The following is an 18,289-nucleotide window of genomic DNA, read 5'->3' as shown; positions in this document are numbered from 1 at the left end:
GAACCTTTTCATAATAAACAGGAAGGCTGAGGGGGAAGACAGATACTTTGAATGACATTCTACTTAAATTTTAATTTAGGTCAGTGATAGGAATGGGCTGGGCTAAGTAAACACTAGGAGTCGTTCACAGAAGACCAGTGGTGTCCCAGGGACACACTCAGGATTCCCTCAGAAAATAACTGTCATGGCTAATCCTAATAAAGAAAATTCTAGTATTTTTAATGCTTTTTATTTCTTTTGGTCATATGACCCACCAGGGGATTCATCTAGACCTTAAGAAAGGTTGGAATGTTCCAATGTTACTGTTTGGAGCTGGAGAAGGATTAAGGAAAATCTGCTCTCCTAATTGGTGGTCTGCAGATGGTCACTGCAGCCATGAAATTAAAAGACGCTTACTCCTTGAAAGAAATGTTATGACCAACCTAGATAGTATATTCAAAAGCAGAGACATTACTTTGCTGACTAAGGTCCGTCTAGTCAAGGCTATGGTTTTCCCTGTGGTCAGGTATGGATGTGAGAGTTGGACTGTGAAGAAGGCTGAGCGCTGAAGAATTGATGTGTTTGAACTGTGGTGTTGGAGAAGACTCTTGAGAGTCCCTTGGAGATCCAACCAGTCCATTCTGAAGGAGATCAACCGTGGGATTTCTTTGGAAGGAATGATGCTAAAGCTGAAGCTCCAGTACTTTGGACACCTCATGCGAACAGTTGACTCATTGGAAAAAGACTCTGATGCTGGGAGAGATTGGGGGCAGGAGGAGAAGGGGACAACCCAGGATGAGATGGCTGGATGGCATCACGGACTCGATGGACGTGAGTCTGAGTGAACTCCGGGAGTTGGTGATGGACATGGAGGCCTGGCGTGCTGCGATTCATGGGGTCGCAAAGAGTCAGACATGACTGAGCGACTGAACTGAACTGAAATGAATTGGTGGTCACTTCCCACCAACATAAAAACAAAATTATCAGTCTTCCCGAGTAGCTCAGTGAAGAATCGCCTGCCAATGTAGGAGACATGGGTTCGATCTCTGGTCTGGAAAGACCCCATGCCGCAGAGCAACTAAGCCTGGGCACGGCTAGCCTGCCTGCCTACAGCCCGTGCTCCGCAGCAAGAGAAGCCAGCACAAGGCGAAGCTCAAGCACTGCAACTAGCGAACAGCCCCCACTCTGCAACTAAAGAAAGCCTGCACAGAAATGAAGACCCAACACAGACAAGAAATAAAATTATTTTTAAAATTATCAATCAAACTATATATTTTCCTTTTTTCTCTGTACATGCCCCTATGGTTCTGCTTATGGCATGCTCCCTTTTTTGGAATATCTTTCCTTGAAAATTTTCCCCTGATAAATTCTTAACCTTAATGACCCAGTTCAAAGGTGATCCTTACATCACTTTCATAATCTCCTAAGTTAAAATGACTACATTATTTGCAGTCCTGTAATAATGCTCTTTTGAGTATTAATACTCTTTTCTGTTTGCTTACTACATAGTCTGTTTATTTGTTTACATATGTGTTTTCTTTCTTACACTGTGAAGGACTTAAGGATAGGAATTGTATCTCATATTCATCTTTGTTTGCCTACAAACATACACAGCATAGTAGGTACTCAAATGTTTACTGTATGAGATAAAATCTGAATACCTTAAGTGTGTACTTTTTGAGATGGTCAAGCTAAGGTTGGAGGAAATACAAGTGGGATTAAGCTAAATCCCAGAAGTGTCCCTTTAGCAAATTCCCAGCAGGATCACCAGGTAATTAATGAGATAATTCCCTTTGATTTAAATAGTCCATCCTCAGGAAAGGGCACTCTTTCCCCATAGGTCATCACCATGACTCAGGCGGATTTACTTCCACTTTGATGTAAATTACCCGTGACTGATCTGAGGATTTGCTGGCTGGTGCTTCTACCTATACCTTCAGTCTGTCTCTGTGTGTGGAATCTAATACTCAGAACCCACAACTTCTTCCCCGCACCTTCTATAAACCTCACAAAAGTCCTTTCTTTTATAAAGTTACTATTGATTGATAGGAAATAGGTTCGAATTAAGTCCTTTGCGGAGCTTGTCATTAAGTAGGCACTCCCAAGAGAACATTTGGGGGCTTCCCAAGTGGCACAGTGGTAAAGAACCTGCCTGCCGATGCAGGAGACACAAGAGATGTGGGTTCAGACACAACCAAGCACACATGCACACTTGGGCTTCATATTAAAATTTATTTCTTCATCCTGAAGAGAAGCTCATGTTCTGTTAGTTTGCACTGAATGCAACAAACTAAACCTGAAGAAAAGGAAGATAATGAGCATTTACTAAGCACTTTCCATGTCCGAGCACCGCTCCAGATAATATACATTCTATCTTAACAACGCTATGGGATATATCCTGTTAACTCATTTACAGAATGAAGAAAGTGAAGCTAAATGAGATTATGTTATATAGTTGGACACTTGATTAGTAAATGACTGAGCTAGTATTCAAACGCAAGTCTGATGTCAAAGTTAATAAAAATGTCACTCTATAGCCACACGCACAGGAAAAGACCCCTCAGACTGACCTGGGTTAGGCTTACCCCTCCACATGTCCAGCTAGATCACTGATTGCATCTCAAACTCAACGGGCATGAAAACTGAACCCCCAATTCTAGGGCCTCCACCAAACATGCTTCTCCTGCGTCTCCCCTTTCTCAGCAGATGGCAACTCCATTCTTAGGAGTTTTAGCTCTACACAAAGGCATTAGCCCACACTCCTCCTTTTTTCACTTCTACCCACATCCAATCCATGTACAAATCCTGTGGGCTGTACCTCTGAAGTTTACCTCAGAGGGTTGTTATGAGCATGAATGAGCTGATGTTTTTTAAAGCATTGTTAGAACAGTGCTCAGCATAAACATCATGAGTACTTATGGAGCAAAAGAAATACCCAGCATCCTACCGTTACTCTTTGTCCCCACTCTACCACTCTAGGTTTGGCCAGCATCATTGCCCACCTGGACTACCGACTGCAGAAGTCATCACCTAAGCAGTCTCCCTGCTTCCAGCCTTGTCCTCCTAGAGCCTACTCTCCAAGCAGCAATCTTTTAAAAACCCAAGTCACATTATGTCACTGCTTAAAAGCATCTAGAAGTTTTCCATCTTACTCAGAATAAAATGTAACAAAGTCCTTACCATGGCTTATAAGACTCTACCCTCTTCACGGATCACAGCCTTGTGGCGAAGGGGCTTGTGTAACTCAATGAGTCATGCTGTGCAGGGCCACCCAAGACGGACGGGTCATAGAGAAGAGTTCTGACAAAAATGTGGTCCACTGGAGGAGGGAATGGCAACCCTCTTGAGTATTCTTGCCACAAGAACCCCATGAACAGCATGAAAAAGCAAAAAGATAGGACACTGGAAAATGAGCCCCCCAGTCAGAAGGTGTCCAACATGCTACTGGGGAAGAGGGGAGGGCAATTAGTAATCACTCCAGTAAGAATGAAGAGGCTGGGCCAGAGCGGGAACTTCTTTCTTGAGGCTCAGCTGTGGATGTGTCTGGTGGTGAAAGTAAAGGTGGATGCTGTAAAAAACAATATTGTAAAGGAACCTGGAATGTTAGGTCAACAAATTAAGGTAAATTGGGTGGGATCAAGCAGGAGATGGCAACAGGGAACACTGACATCTTAGGGATTAATGAACTAAAATGGACGGCAATGGGCAAATTTAATTCCAATGACCATTATATCTACTACTGTGGGCAAGAACCTTTTAGAAGGAATGGTGTAGCCCTCATAGTCAACAAAAGAGGATGAAATGCAGTACTTGGCTGCAATCTCAAAAAGAAAAAAAAAAGAATGATCTCAGTTCATTTCCAAGGCAAACCATTCAACATCATAGCAATCCAAGTCTATGCCCCAATCACTAATGCTGAAGAAGCTGAACGGTTGGTTCTATGAAGACCTAAAACAACTTCTAGAACTAACACACACACACACACACACACACACACACACACACACACACACACACAAAGATGCCCTTTTCACATAGGGGACTGGTGCAAAAGTAGGATATCAAGAGATAACTGGAGTAACAGGAAAGTTTGGTCTTAGAGTACAAAATGAAGCAGAGCAAAGGCTAGCAGAGTTTTGCTAAGAGAACACACTGGTCACAGCAAACACTCTCTTCTGACAACACAAGACACAACTTTACACATGGACATCACCATATGGTCAATATTGAAATCAGGTTGATTATCCTTTTTGCAGCCAAAGATGGAGAAGCTCTAGACAATCAGCAAAATAAGACTGGGAGCTGACTGTGGCTCAGATCATGAACTCCTTATTGCCAAATTCAGACTTAAATTGAAGAAAGCAGACCAATAGACCATTCAGATATGACCTAAATCAAATCCCTTCTGATTATACAGTGGAAGTGAGAAATAGATTTAAGGGACTAGATCTGATAGACAGAGTACCTGATGAACTATGGAGAGAGGTTTGTGACACTGTACAGGAGACAGGGATAAAGACCATCCCCAAGAAAAAGAAATGCAAAAAAGCAAAATGGCTGTCTGAGGAGGCCTTGCAAATAGCTGTGAAAATAAGAGAAGCGAAAGCAAAGGAGAAAAGGAAAGATATACCCATTTGAATGCAGAGTTCCAAAGAATAGCAAGGACAGATAAGAGAGCCTTCCTCAGTTATCAGTGCAAAGAAATAGAGGAAAAAAAATAGAATGGAGATCTCTTCAAGAAAATTAGAGATACCAAGGGAACATTTCATGCAAACATGGGCTCAATAAAGGACAGAAATGATATGGACCTAACAGAAGCAGAAGATATTAAGAAGAGGTGGCAAGAATACACAGAAGAACTGTACAAAAAAGATTTTCATGACCCAGATAATCACTTGTATAAATTCAGGTGTTCTTCCTCTGCTACAAACTAACTGTTCACATCTTTTGCTCATTTTTCTATTGGATTGGTTGTTAGTTTCTTTTAAATTGATTTACTTACATCAAAGCTATCAACCTTTGCTCTGTCATATGTGGTGCAAATACTTTCTGTCAATCCTCATTTATCTCTTCACTTAATCTATAGCTTGTTTTTCAACTTGATTGTAATTTAATTGACAGGTAACACTGTGTAAATTTAAGGTAAACAGCATGTTGATTTGATATCCTTATATAAAGCAAAATGACTACCACCTTAACATTAACTAACACCTCCGTCCATGATGCTGGGAAAGACTGAAGGTAAGAGGAGAAGGGAGCAGCAGAGGATGAGTTGGTTAGATAGTATCATCATCTCAATGGACATGAATGTGAGCAAACTCTGGGAGATACAGTGGAGGCGACAAATAGGTTCCAGGGATTAGATCTGGTAGACAGAGTGCCTGAAGATCTATGGACTGAGGTTCATACTCTATAGTAGGCAGTGACAAAAACCATCTCCAAGAAAAAGAAATGCAAGAAGGGAAAATGGTTGTTTGAGAAGGCTTTACAAATAGCTGAGGAAAGAATAGAAGTGAAAGGCAAGGGAGAAGGGGAAAGATATACACATCTGAATGCAGAGTTAAAGAGAATAGCGAGGAGAGATAAGAAGGCCTTCCTCAATGAACAACACAAAGAAATAGAGGAAAACAATAGAACGGCAAAGACTAGAGATCTCTTTAATAAAACTGGAGACCTCAAGGGAACATTTCACACAAGGATGAACATGCTAAAGGACAAACAGTAAGGAATGAACAGAAGCAGAAGAGAACAAGAGGTGGAAAGAATACACAGATACACAAAATACACAAGAATACAAAAATGGTCTTAATGACTCGGATAACCATGATGGTATGGTCACTCACCTAGAGCCAGACATCCTGGAATGTGAAGTCAAGTGGGCCTTAGAAAGCATCACTATGGACAAAGCTAGTGGAGGTGATGGCATTCCAGATGAGCTGTTTAAAATCCTAAAAGATGACACTGTTAAAGTGCTGCATTCAATATGTCAGCAAATTTGGAAAACTCGGCAGTGGCCAGAGGAATGGAAAAGGTCAGTTTTCTTTCCAATCCCCCAAAAAGGCAATGCCAAAAAATGTTCAAACTACCATACAATTGTGCTCATTTCACATGCTATTAAGGTTATGCTCAAAATCCTTTAAGCTAAGCTTCAGCACTATGTGAACCAGAACTTCCAGATGGTCAAGCTGGGTTTAGAAAAGGCAGAAGAATCAGAGATCAAATTGCCAATATTCATTGGATCATACAGAAAGGAAGAGAGTTCCAGGAAAACATCTACTGCTTCATTGACTATGCTAAAGCCTTTGACTGTGTGGATCCCAACAAACTGTGGAAAAAGAGATTGAAGAGATGAGAATATTCTTAAAGAGATGAGAATATTGTCTCCTGAGAAACCAATATGTGGGTCAAGAAGCAACAGTTGGAACCTAACATGAATCAACTGACTGGTTTAAAATTGGGAAAGGAGTACCTCAAGGCTGTACACCTTGCTTATTTAACTTCTATGCAGAGTACATCATGTGAAACACTGGGCTGGATGAATTACAAGCTGGAATCAAGGCTACCGGGAGAAGTATCAACAACATCATATATGCAAATAATACCATCCTAATGACAGGAAGTGAAGAGGAACTAAAGAGATTCTCAATGAGGGGTAATGAGGAGAGTGAAAAGCTAACTTAAAACTTAACATTCAAAAAACTAAGATCATGCTATCCAGTCCCATCACTTCATGGCAAATAGATGAGGAAAAAGTGAAAACAGTAACAGACTTTATTTTCTTGGGCTCCAAAGTCACTGGACAGTGACTGCAGCCATGAAATTAAAAGACACTTGCTCCTTGGAAGGAAAGCTATGACAAACCTAGACAATGTATAAAAAAGCAGAGACATCACTTTGCCGATAAAGGTCCGTATAGTCAAAGCTACAGATTTTCTCATCATCATGTACAGATGCGAGAGGTGGACCATAAAGAAGGCTGAGTGGCAAAGAATTGATACTTTTGAACTGTGGTGCTGGAGAAGACTCTTGAGAGTCCCTTGGACAATAAGGAGATCAAACCAGTCAACTGTAAAGGAAATTAACCCTGAATATTCAATGGAAGGACTGATGCTGAAGCTAAAGTGCCAATACTTTGGCCACCTGATGCAAAGAGCAGAGTCACTGGAACAGACCCTGATGCTGGGAAAGAGTGAAGGCAAAAGGGGAAGCGGCAGCAGAGGAGACGATTAGATAGCATCACCGACTCCAATGGACATGAATCTGAGCAAACCCTGGGGAGACAGTGAAGGATGGGGGGCTGTTGTGCTACAGTCCATGAGGTCACAAGGAGCTGGACATGATTAAGCGACCAAACACAGGAACAACATAAGACTCTATGAGATTCCTTTCCCCACCTGCCCTCTGCTCTTTCACCCCCCGTATTACAGGATGAGTTGTTTTCAGCAGGAAAATATTAAGAATTTTAAATCTTTCATTTGAGTAAAATTGATGCAATATGAGTCAAGTCTATTTTACCCTTATACATAATTACTTACCAGTAGTCACAAACGATCAATAGTCACAAAAATATTTATAAATGAAATATAAAAGCCTTCTCCTGCCTCAGATTCATGTTATCGGTTATGCCCATTTTGCAAAAACTATTCAAATGGAATTCAAGCATAACTACATTCCCTTATGGGAAAAAATCCACAGCAAGATTTTTTTAAAAAATATTTCCTACTAAATGTCAAACACGGAAACGTGGAAGAGCAGGGTTTACATTTTGGAGACAGCAGCTAAGTGGTCAGGTAATCTCCCATTGGACATTCCACCAGTAAATTTGGACATTTGTTGATGAAAATACATCTCACATCTTGCCTAAGATTATATATCATCTGATGGTTGCCATGGAAATAGCAGTAATGCTAATAAGGATTAGCCCCATAGGGTTTTACCACTGGGTACAGGATTATTTTCTGTGAAGTCCCTGGGGAAGCAATACAGATACTACGTGGGGATAAAAAACTGGTGAAATTTAAGTAGTGAAGCCCAAACCCTTCCTCCAAATTAGAGCCAATCCATTCCCTACCCGGATAATACCTACAGCTTTATCACCTAAGTTCCGAGCCTCTTTAGATCCTACATTCTCCACAGTCTTTCCTAACAAACCTCAGCTCTCAACTCTCAGTCTGTCTTTTGATTCACATTCTTTAATGGCCTACATACCATAATTTACTTATCTAATGATAGTGTTTTGCCTGGTTTCCCAGACACAAACTGAATCAACAGTTCCTGAGTGCATGCTCTCCACCAGGCAAGGTACTGTCACGTGAATGATTTCCTTAAGTCCTTATAATGATACCTGTTAGGCACGTATCATTAACCCACTATTTAGATGAGGAAACCAAACTCTGGAGAGGTTAAGTGATTTCCCCAGTACAAGTTTATTTCCTCAAAACAATCATTACTGTTTGACTATAGGCTCCTCAAGGAAAGGGAGGCTTGCCTCTTGCCACTTCTCCAAGGGCTTGGCTCACAACAGGCAATCAGTTGGCCAAAAGTGACTTGAAGAAAATCAACAGATTAAAAAAGAAAATCAACAGAGGAAAAAAATAAATAAAAAGGACTACCCTGGATATAAACAAGTGGAGAGGCAGACACTGCTGGGGCTTCTGTTTGTTTGTTTTTTAAGAAATCAAACATACTGAAAGATTTCTAATAATGTCCATTTACTATTTTGAAAAAAATAAAAGATCTTATATAAAGCTATATTCTATGAACATACTGTTTGCTCTTGATCACTTGCGAGATCTATTGCAATACATTTTTTATTACTAATAGTGTAATGAGGTTAATATGTCATTTCTTCAAAAAAATTTCAATAGTAAATTCAAAATGTTCACATATTTTCATGACTAGAAAAAAGAAAAGGTATTAGAGCTAGAGCTTGTCCTCGGGACTAATTAAACACGTGTCTTGGTGGACAAAAGGTTAAGAAGCAAAGAGCACTGGGGCAGGGATCGGCTGCCGCTGGACTCCTTTCCTAGCTGGATGAACATAAGCAACTCAGGTGAGCAATCTGGCCTCCGTCTCCTCAGGCCTTCCAGCACAGGGACGAGCTCACTCTGCCAACGGCCAAACTGTCCTCCAGGGACAATGAGGTGTTACTTTGTGTTCTGAGTTGGCATCTGGTCTATTTTCTTGTTTCTCCAAGATGGTGAGAGAGCAAGAGGAGCTTACTGCTTCTGGAAACTGCCAAGGGTGTTGGCTTCATGAAAATGGAACCCATAAGCTTTAAAGTTGACTCAGTGTTCTCCTTCTGAGAAAAACAGAAGGTCAGAGGATGAGCCTCTTTCAAAAACTTCAGATTAAGAAAAACAGAAATTTATTATGGAAAGTTGGCTACAAAAAATGTCTATGATTTTAAACAAAGAAAGTTGTTCCAAGTGAGTGTCTACTTCTCAGGAACAGTTAAGAGATCAAAAGCATATCTCATTTTCTCAGCCATTAAATACATAATAAAGCCCCATTTCCTACTTCTCCAATGTGTTGGAAAATCTATGAGTTAATGTTTGCTAAAGCTTTCGGGTATAAGGTGCTATCTCACAGCTAAGCACTATTCCATTTAAACTTGTTTCTGTTTCTTTTCTGTCATCTCCCATGCTATCTGGGATGGAATGATGGAGATGATTAACTAACCGCAGTCTAATAAGCCTGAAAATTCTTCAGAGCAGGGAAGCTTAAAAATATAGAAATGAAAATTAGGGCCCATTTAGACTGAGGCTCATTTAAATGTCGGAATAATTATTCCAAACCGAAAACAATCCAAATAACCTGTCACCTGAGAGATTCCAGATGGAGGAGAAAGTGCTATAAAAATTAAAATGATCATAATCACTAACACATCTAACATATGAAGGAAGAGCAGAAATCCAAAATGGCAGTAATTCCAAATAACGTCGTAATCCAATACTATTCCAACACACTTACTAAACATCCTCCACAGGAAAGGTAAGATGTTAGGCACTGATTAGGATGCAGCTACATTCAAGGAAGGACATGAAACAGGCAAATGAACAAACACATTTCACATCTGCCAAAGCAAAAATAGCAACATAGAAGCACATATATTAAAACATTCAATTGATAGAACTTAAGTTCTGGAAAGTGAACCCTCAAAAAAAGCATACTGAATCAATGTATTTATACATTTGGTCATGGATAATTACGATTTCTATACAATGAGATGCAACAGTTCTAAGTTTCCTTCCAATCAGCCATAATTACTACATAAACTCACATGAGTGGGTATTAGAAAGCATGACAGAAGTACACTTCTAGATGGACCTAGAGAGTATCATACTAAGTGAAGAAAGCCGGAGAAAGACAAATATTATATGATATCACTTCTATGCAGAATCTAAATAACAGTTCAAATGAACTTATTTATTTATAAAACAGAATGGACTCACAGACAGAGAGAACAAACTTATGGTTACCAAAGGGGAAGCAGAGAATGGGGGAGGGGGGATAAATTAGAAAGAAGAAAAAGGAAAAATACATTACCAGATTAACTTGAGGGAAAAAACAAGTCTGATGCTCACAATACAAGGAACTGGTTATATTCCTGATTCTATAGTTTGCTGCCAACTGAACAAAGTGTAGCTAGTTTATACTGTAAAATTAAACTAGAATAAAAGCTAGTAAATTCATAAAAGTCCTGAAATCATCTTCCACGGTTACACTTTCTGATCCATTAATTTTACTTCTAGGAATCTATCTTTAAGAATAATCAGAGAAGCCATCAAAGCTTTACGTACCAAGCAATTCCCTATGGGTATATCCTATAGGAATACGTGTTTCTGTCCACAAGAACGGATATCCAAGATTGCTTATAACAGCATTATTTGTTAACAGCTAAAACCCATAAACAACAATTAACCAGAAAAATAAGCATGTTATATATTCACACAGCAGAATGCAATACACCAAAGCAAGTGAATTACCTAAGATACATGTATCAACACAGATGAACTAGAACAAAATGTTAAGCAAAAGAAGTTAGACACAAAATAATTCATGCTGTATGATTCCATTGGTGGAAAATCCCCAAACAGGCAAAACAAAACAGGATTATTTATGGATTCACACTTAGCAAGTAAAACTCACAAGAAAGTAAAGGTAAGGAACGATCACCACCAAAGTCTGGGGAATGGCTGCTCTGTACGGAGGGTGGGGTGTGCTTATGCTGGGGCTTGTAAGACCTAGAGCATGGAGCTCAGTTAAGCCAGGCTGATTCCTGATCACCAGCAATGATGAGATAATAAATGAAAAGTTTGCTGACCCCTGAGTCCTTTCAAAGAAATTTGCATGTGAAGCCAAATTCTAGTTTGGGAGTTTCATGGATGTCCTTATATGCCAACTAGAGTCACATGTCGTGGTCTCTCTAGGGATCAATTGCCCAGAACCAGAAACTTCTGTTCCAGCCCAGCATTCCCACTCCAGGGAAGGAGACCCACCACAAGGCTGCAGCTCTCAAACCCCTCTGTGTTTAGTTAACTCTAGTATCAAAACTTTATGCCTTGATTGTATTTCACATGTTCCCAAACCTGTACTCATTAAAAGACAATTCTTGGTTTGTCAGGCAATCTTATTCATTATGGTTAAAGTCTTCCTAATCTCATTTTTAGAGATAAAATACAATTTATGTTAGTTTAAAAGTAATATTGGTTCATTTTCCAACATCACAACACTAGGTTATATGAACCAAAACCGTATGGCCAAAGGAAACCACAGGAAACATTTGAAAATTTAGTTGGTGATGTGCTATTTTCGTCAAAATGCTCAGTGACCACAAAGGATGAGAAACTGTGTTCCAGTATTTGGTGGTGTGGAAAGCAGAATCTTTCAAAAGTCAATGCCTGACTGTTTATAATAGCCAAGACACGGAAGCAACCTAAATGTCCATCAACAGAGAAATAAAGAAGATGTGGTACATACATACAATGGAATATTACACAGACATTAGAAAGAATGAAATAATGTCATCTGCAGCAACACGAATGGACCTAGAGACTGTCATACTGAGTGAAGTCAGACCGAGAAGCAGAAACAACACATGACATCCCTTACACACAGAATCTAAAAAGTCATGATACAAACGAACTTACCTTACACAACAGAAACAGACTCACAGACCTAGAGAACAAACTTATGGTTGCCAAGGGTAAGGATGGGGGGAAGGGATAGTTAGGGAGTTTGGGATGGACATGTACACACTGCTATATTCAAAATGGTTAACCAACAAGGTCCTACTATATAGCACAAGGAACTTTGATCAATGTTATGAGGCAGGCTGGATGGGAGGGGAGTTTGGGGGAGAATGGATACATGTACGTGGATGGTTGAGTCCCTCTGCTATCCACCTGAAACTTTCACAACATTATTAATTGACTATACTCCATACAAATAAAAATTTAATAAAGAAAAAGTCAATGCCTGAAAACTCCACAGATTACATGTCATGTCAAAAGTGAGACAACAAAACTGAATAACAGGGGATCTCACATTATCATCGTAAGTGCACATCTTCTAGTAAAAAATGTTTGATTTGAATCCAGCAAGCTGCAATACATAACCTCCAGTTAGTAGGATATGCCAGGGAATAGAAGAATGATTTAAATGTCATTATGAGGAAGCAACCAGACACATTCAGAGGCTGAAATTTTCTACAGGACAACTGGCCCAGTTTCTTCAACATGTCAGTGGAAAAGAGGAATTGCACTAGAATAACACTTAAGGGACCAGACATATTAGAACAAACATAATGCATGATCCTGGATTGGATCCTGATTTGCAAACCAAGAGTAAAAGAACATCTTTGGAGATTAATTGGGAAAATCTGAATATGAGCTTGAAGTTAAGATAAAGAAAAGTTACTGCAGTAAAAAGGCATAGGTCATTAATTTAAAAAGGAGGTTACAAAACAATACATGCAGCATATGATTTGGTTTAAAAAAGTATAGATGAAATTTACATATACCTAGCAAAAGGTTCCTAAAGATTTACACTAAGCTATTACAATGGTGCTCTCTGGAAGGTGGACATGTGATGTTTTTATTTTTTCATTATTCCACTTATCTCTATTTTCTAATTTTCTTCAGGTTACATGCACTGCTTTTGTAATAATTAAAAACTAAGTTAAATAACAGCTGCCAATGGCCAGGGGAATTCCCTGGTCCAGTGGTTAAGAATCTGCCTGCCAACGCAGGGAACATGGGTTCAATCCCTGGTCCAGGAAGACTCCACGCCTACTGAGCCCACACGCCCTAGAGCCCATCCTCTGCAACAAGAGAAGCCACCACAAGAAGCCTGCGCACCGCAACTAAAGAAAGCCTGCACACAGCAGCAGTCACAAAAATAAATAAATCTTTAGGAAAAAACTGTCAATGGCCAGGAAGAATTCCAAGAAGACAGAGGAGTAAGACCTGAGCTCACCTCCTTTATAAGCACACTAAAATCACAACTATTCAGAGAGAACCTATTGATGAGAAAAAGACCTGAACCTTCCAGAAAAGACCTTTCACAGCTAAAGGTAAGAAGGAACCACAAGAAGGTGAGTAGGAGGGGCAGAGTGGAAATATAGCTAAGACCCAAACCATCGAGCGGGTGACCCACAAACGGGAGAGTAACTACAGTTTCAGAGGTTCTCCCCAAGAGCGAGGGGTCTGAGCCCCACGTCAGGCTCTCCAGCCTGGGGGTCCTGCGCCAGGAAGATGAGTCCCCAGGATGTTTGGCTTTGAAGGCCAGTGGGGTTTACTTTTAGGGGACCCAGAGGGCTGTGGGAAATAGAGGCTCCAGTCTTAAAGGGTGCACATAGAATCCCACCTGCTCCAGGACCCAAGGCAGATGCAGCAATTTGAAAGGAGCCTGAGCCAGACACACCTGCTGAACTTGTGGAGTCCCCCAAGAGGCAGGGGGCAACTGCAGCTCACAGTGGGGACAGACACTGGTGGCAGCCATTTTGGGAGCTTGTTCTACCCCATGGACACTGGTACTGGCAAGAATCATTCTGTCAAAAGACTAACGGATAAAGATGATGTGATAGATACACACGTGCACACAGCAATACCACTCAGTCATAAAAAAGAATGAAATTTCCCCATTTGCAACAACATAAATGAACCTGGAGGGTATTATTCGCAAGTGAAGAGAGTGATAAGGGATTAATCTCTAAAACATACAAACAGCTCATGCAAATCTAAGTGTAAAAACCTAATAACCCAATAAAAAAATGGGCAGAAGATCCAAATAGACATTTCTCCAAAGAAGACAGACAGCCAAAAAGCACATGAAAAGAAGCTCAACATCGCTAATTATCAAATCAATGCAAATCAAAACTACAGTGAGGTAGTACAAGGTAGTACCAGAGGTATCACCTTACACTGGTCAGAAAGGTCATCATCAGAAACTCACGAACAATAAATGCTGGAGAGGATGTACAGGAAAGGGAACCCTCCTACACTGTTGGTGGGAATGTAATTGGTGCAGTCACTCTGGAGAACACTATGGAAATCTAAGGAATCCAAATTGGAAAAGAAGTAAAGCTGTCACTGTTTGTAGATGACATGATACTGTACATAGAAATTCTAAAGATGCCACCAGAGAACTACTAGAGCTAATCAATGAATTTAGTAAAGTCACAGGATACAAAATTAATACACAGAAATCTCTTGCATTGCTATGCAGTAAAAAAAACAAAGATCAGAAAGAGAAATTAAGAAAACATTTACTACTGCAACAACAACAAAATACCTAGGAATAAACCTCAAGTCTCTTTTAATCTTTTTTCGTTTTTTTTTCCTCATGCTTTTTTTTTTTTTTTTTAAACTTTATTTTTTAAGTATTTATTTGGCTGTGCTGGGCATGCGGGTTCTTCAATCTTTAGTTGCAGGATATGGGATCTAGTTCCCTGACCAGGGATCAAACCCGGGGCCCCCTGCATTGGGAGTGCAGAGTCTTAGCCACTGGACCACCAGGGAAGTCCCTATTTTTTATTTTATCTTTAATTTTGGGGTATAGTTGATTTACAATGTTGTGTTCATTTCAGGTATATGGCAAAGTTTATCAGTTTGGATTTGTCTAATCACTTCCTCATAAAATCAATTAACTTGCTCCTCTAAGATAGGGCTGGCAAATTTTCCTTAAAGGTCCAGACAGGAAATACTTTAAGCTTTGTGCGCCACTTACTACCTCTGTCATATACTCTTTTTTGCTTCCTGGTTTATTTCTGTCTTGTTCTAACAATTCTTTAAAAATGCAATACTTCTGTTGTAAAGCTATGTTTTTCCCCTTGAAATAACCAAATAATCTTGTGGGGTGATATTTCCAGTTCTCCATCTACCTTTCACCTAATAATTATCATATGTAGATGGTTTTTGCCTGGATCAGATATTTTATTAGGAGTTGAAATGGTGATTCACTAATTATATCATTACTTCTCCAAATACTAGCTGGCATTCTTACATAAAAAAAGAGCATACCCTCTTTACCTAGAGTTATTCAGTTACCTTAAAACAGTTGCTACCAGAAAAATGGTCAGTTATTTCCTTCTATCAGTACTTAAAGTAAGCAGCTGATATTAGAGTAATTTTTAAGACGGTCAATTGTGGGATGGGGGAAGCTTCTCTTTTCTGAGGACTCATGGATTTTTACATATTCATGCGAATAAATCAACTGCAGCCATTATTCTCCCTGATGCTCTGTCGCAACTTCAGCCAGTGCAGGTCCTTTCAAACTGCCTTCAGTGTCCTTTGACACAACTCCATTCGCTTGTTTGATTTAAACTGAAGTACACATATAATTGGGGCTTCCCTGGTGGCTCAGAGGATAAAGCGTCTGCTTGAAATGCAGGAGACATGGGTTCAATCCCTGGGTTGGGAAGATCCCCTGGAGAAGGAAATAGCAACCCACTCCAGTATTCTTGCCTGGAGAATCCCACGGACAGAGGAGCCTGGCGGGCTACAGTCCACGGGGTCACAAAGAGTCGGACACGACTGAGTGACTTCACTTCACACATATAATTATTCCATTAGATTCTGCAAAGCTTTCTTGTTTCTAGCACAAAATGATTTCTCAGGCTTACCCTGTTGAGTTCCTACTCCAGACTTGGAATTTCTCTTTTTCTCCAAGAAGCCCTGGTTCCTTCTAGTGGGGAATGATATAGGAAGTAAAATCTGTGCATTAGGGGTACTCATTACTACTAGCATTTGATTAATTTAGGTTCTTCTGCAGAAAGAGCTAGGAAAAAAAATACATGATGAACTTCACTTGTCTTGTATCTTCTGATTTATGTTTATCTATCTGTCCTCATGTCTGATTTTTCTGATACTAACTCCTTGCCTGATTCTTCTTCACAGCAGTCCTCATACCCATTCTCTTGCTCATCTCACGCATGCTGTAACTGTTAAAGCCATCTCCTGCTAAATACTGAAGTGCTACTGTTTTGTCCCTGCATTATATGACATTGCATGACTCTGACCATGAATCACATTAAGCAAAAATGAAGGGATATTGCCATTAAAGTAATGTGTAGCAACATTTATTTGCTGAGCACTAATTTTAGAATGCCACATCTGTCTTAATTATTTACCTGAGAAAACAGATCGATTTATAAAACCAAATTTTGTTTTCTATATCATCATCAAATTTTATAGATTTCTGAGCTTTAAGGGCACTGTGATTGGCACCAGAGATATAAACGAGTCAAAGACAGTCTTTAGCATGAGTTGTATCAACACATACACTGCTCTTTAATAAGCCAGGAAGTATCCTAACAATCTTGTAAGGTGTATAGTATGATTCTAGCTATGTTTTTAATAATCCCTATTTTTTGTCCACATGAGAAAAATGTGCAGTTGCAAACCCTGAATCTCAGTCAACACAGCTAGTAATCAACAGAAACAAAGTAAACCCAGACTCATCTAGTACCAAACCCTGAATCCACCTCACTATGCCACATTGTCTCCTAGAAGGGGTGATGACGGATGAAACACGCCCTAACTGCAGCATGGCTTAGTTTTTGCTTTCATTCCACACCACCTTTCAGACACTGACTGTACCACTGAGGTGGAAGAAAGTGCTTATCTGAGAGGTTCCTCCAGCGGCTTTGTGTCATTCTAACAGGGTATCCCAGAGACTCTATTCTGCTTAATGCCTTTACTGATGAAGGAATTAAGAAACTTGTAACACTGGCTGCTGATAATCAAGTAGGCAAGAACAGCTGTTACCAATCCTAGTTTCATATCAGAAATAGTAATTCTCATCCTTGGTTACACACTATAATCACCTGCTTAAAAAAAAAAAAAAAAAAAAAACTCGTGACGCACAAGTCACATCCCAGAGCAGCTAAATAAGAATCTCTGGGGGGTGAGACCCAAGAATCAGAATTCAGTGCAAAAGCTGCCTGGGTGATCCTTACGTGCAATCAGGGATGAGAATTAGCTTTAGCATACAAGAATAGGATTCACTAAGCGACTTTGATAAATGGAGGGTAGGAGTGAGAAGGTTCCAATCCAAAAATGATGAGACCAAACGAAATGGATAGACAACAAACAGCATTTTGAAGTCAGCAAGGAATAAGCATGAAAAGCAGTGTTTCTAAGAATTTACAGTCTCCATTCAAAGGCACTTTGATTAAAGGAGAGATTGCTATTTCTCTAGCCTGGTTCAGGAAAGTTAGAATTCTCACCCGTAAGGCTCCAAAGCCTATGCTCTACAAGTCACACGATCCCCAGCAGTAACAGCTGTCACTAATTGAGTACCTGTTATGAGCCAAATGTTTTAGTTTCTAAACAACTTTATGAAATAGGTCTCTATTTTACAGAAGATGGATAAAAAAAGATAGCTTACATTTATTACTAAACAAGTCATCTGGACGAGTAACACCCAACTGTGATCCTGGGGGCACCGAATTGCTATTCCAGTGCACACAAAGCACTGCCTATAGACAAAATACCTCATGTCATTAAATGCTGTTGTGATAAGAGAATATATATATATCCTTCTAGAAGTATCACTAATTCTGTATCATTTTTACTCTTTTTAGCGACCTGCAGATACTAAAATAAACTCTACTATCATGTGAGAGCATACAATTTTAAAAAATATTAAGAAGGGGTCCTCCTGTGTTGAAACTGGAACTCTCAGGCACTGCTTGTGGGAATATAAAATTATACACGCCTCTTTGAAAAGCAGTTTGGCAGTTACTTAAAAAGTTACACAGAGATATATCATAATAATTCCACTCAAGAGAAATGAAACAAACATC

The 18,289-nt window shown here is 39.7% G+C and overlaps 1 protein-coding gene and 1 non-coding gene across 2 annotated transcripts in view; both read right to left on the bottom strand.

The window, feature by feature from the left end:
* BICDL1 (BICD family like cargo adaptor 1) overlaps nt 1-18,289 on the bottom strand; it is an 80,869-nt gene that overhangs the window by 43,242 nt on the left and 19,338 nt on the right. The gene's annotated exons all lie outside the window — the stretch shown is intronic.
* On the bottom strand, nt 14,929-15,002 carry TRNAG-CCC (transfer RNA glycine (anticodon CCC)). Its single transcript has one exon. It is a non-coding gene; the product is annotated as a tRNA-Gly (tRNA).

This window comes from Budorcas taxicolor, chromosome 17 (genome assembly GCF_023091745.1).
Source record: "Budorcas taxicolor isolate Tak-1 chromosome 17, Takin1.1, whole genome shotgun sequence".
NCBI classification, from domain to species: Eukaryota; Metazoa; Chordata; class Mammalia; order Artiodactyla; family Bovidae; genus Budorcas; species Budorcas taxicolor.
The sequence above is the reverse complement of the archived record's forward strand: the minus strand, read 5'-3'. Positions and strand labels throughout refer to the sequence as shown.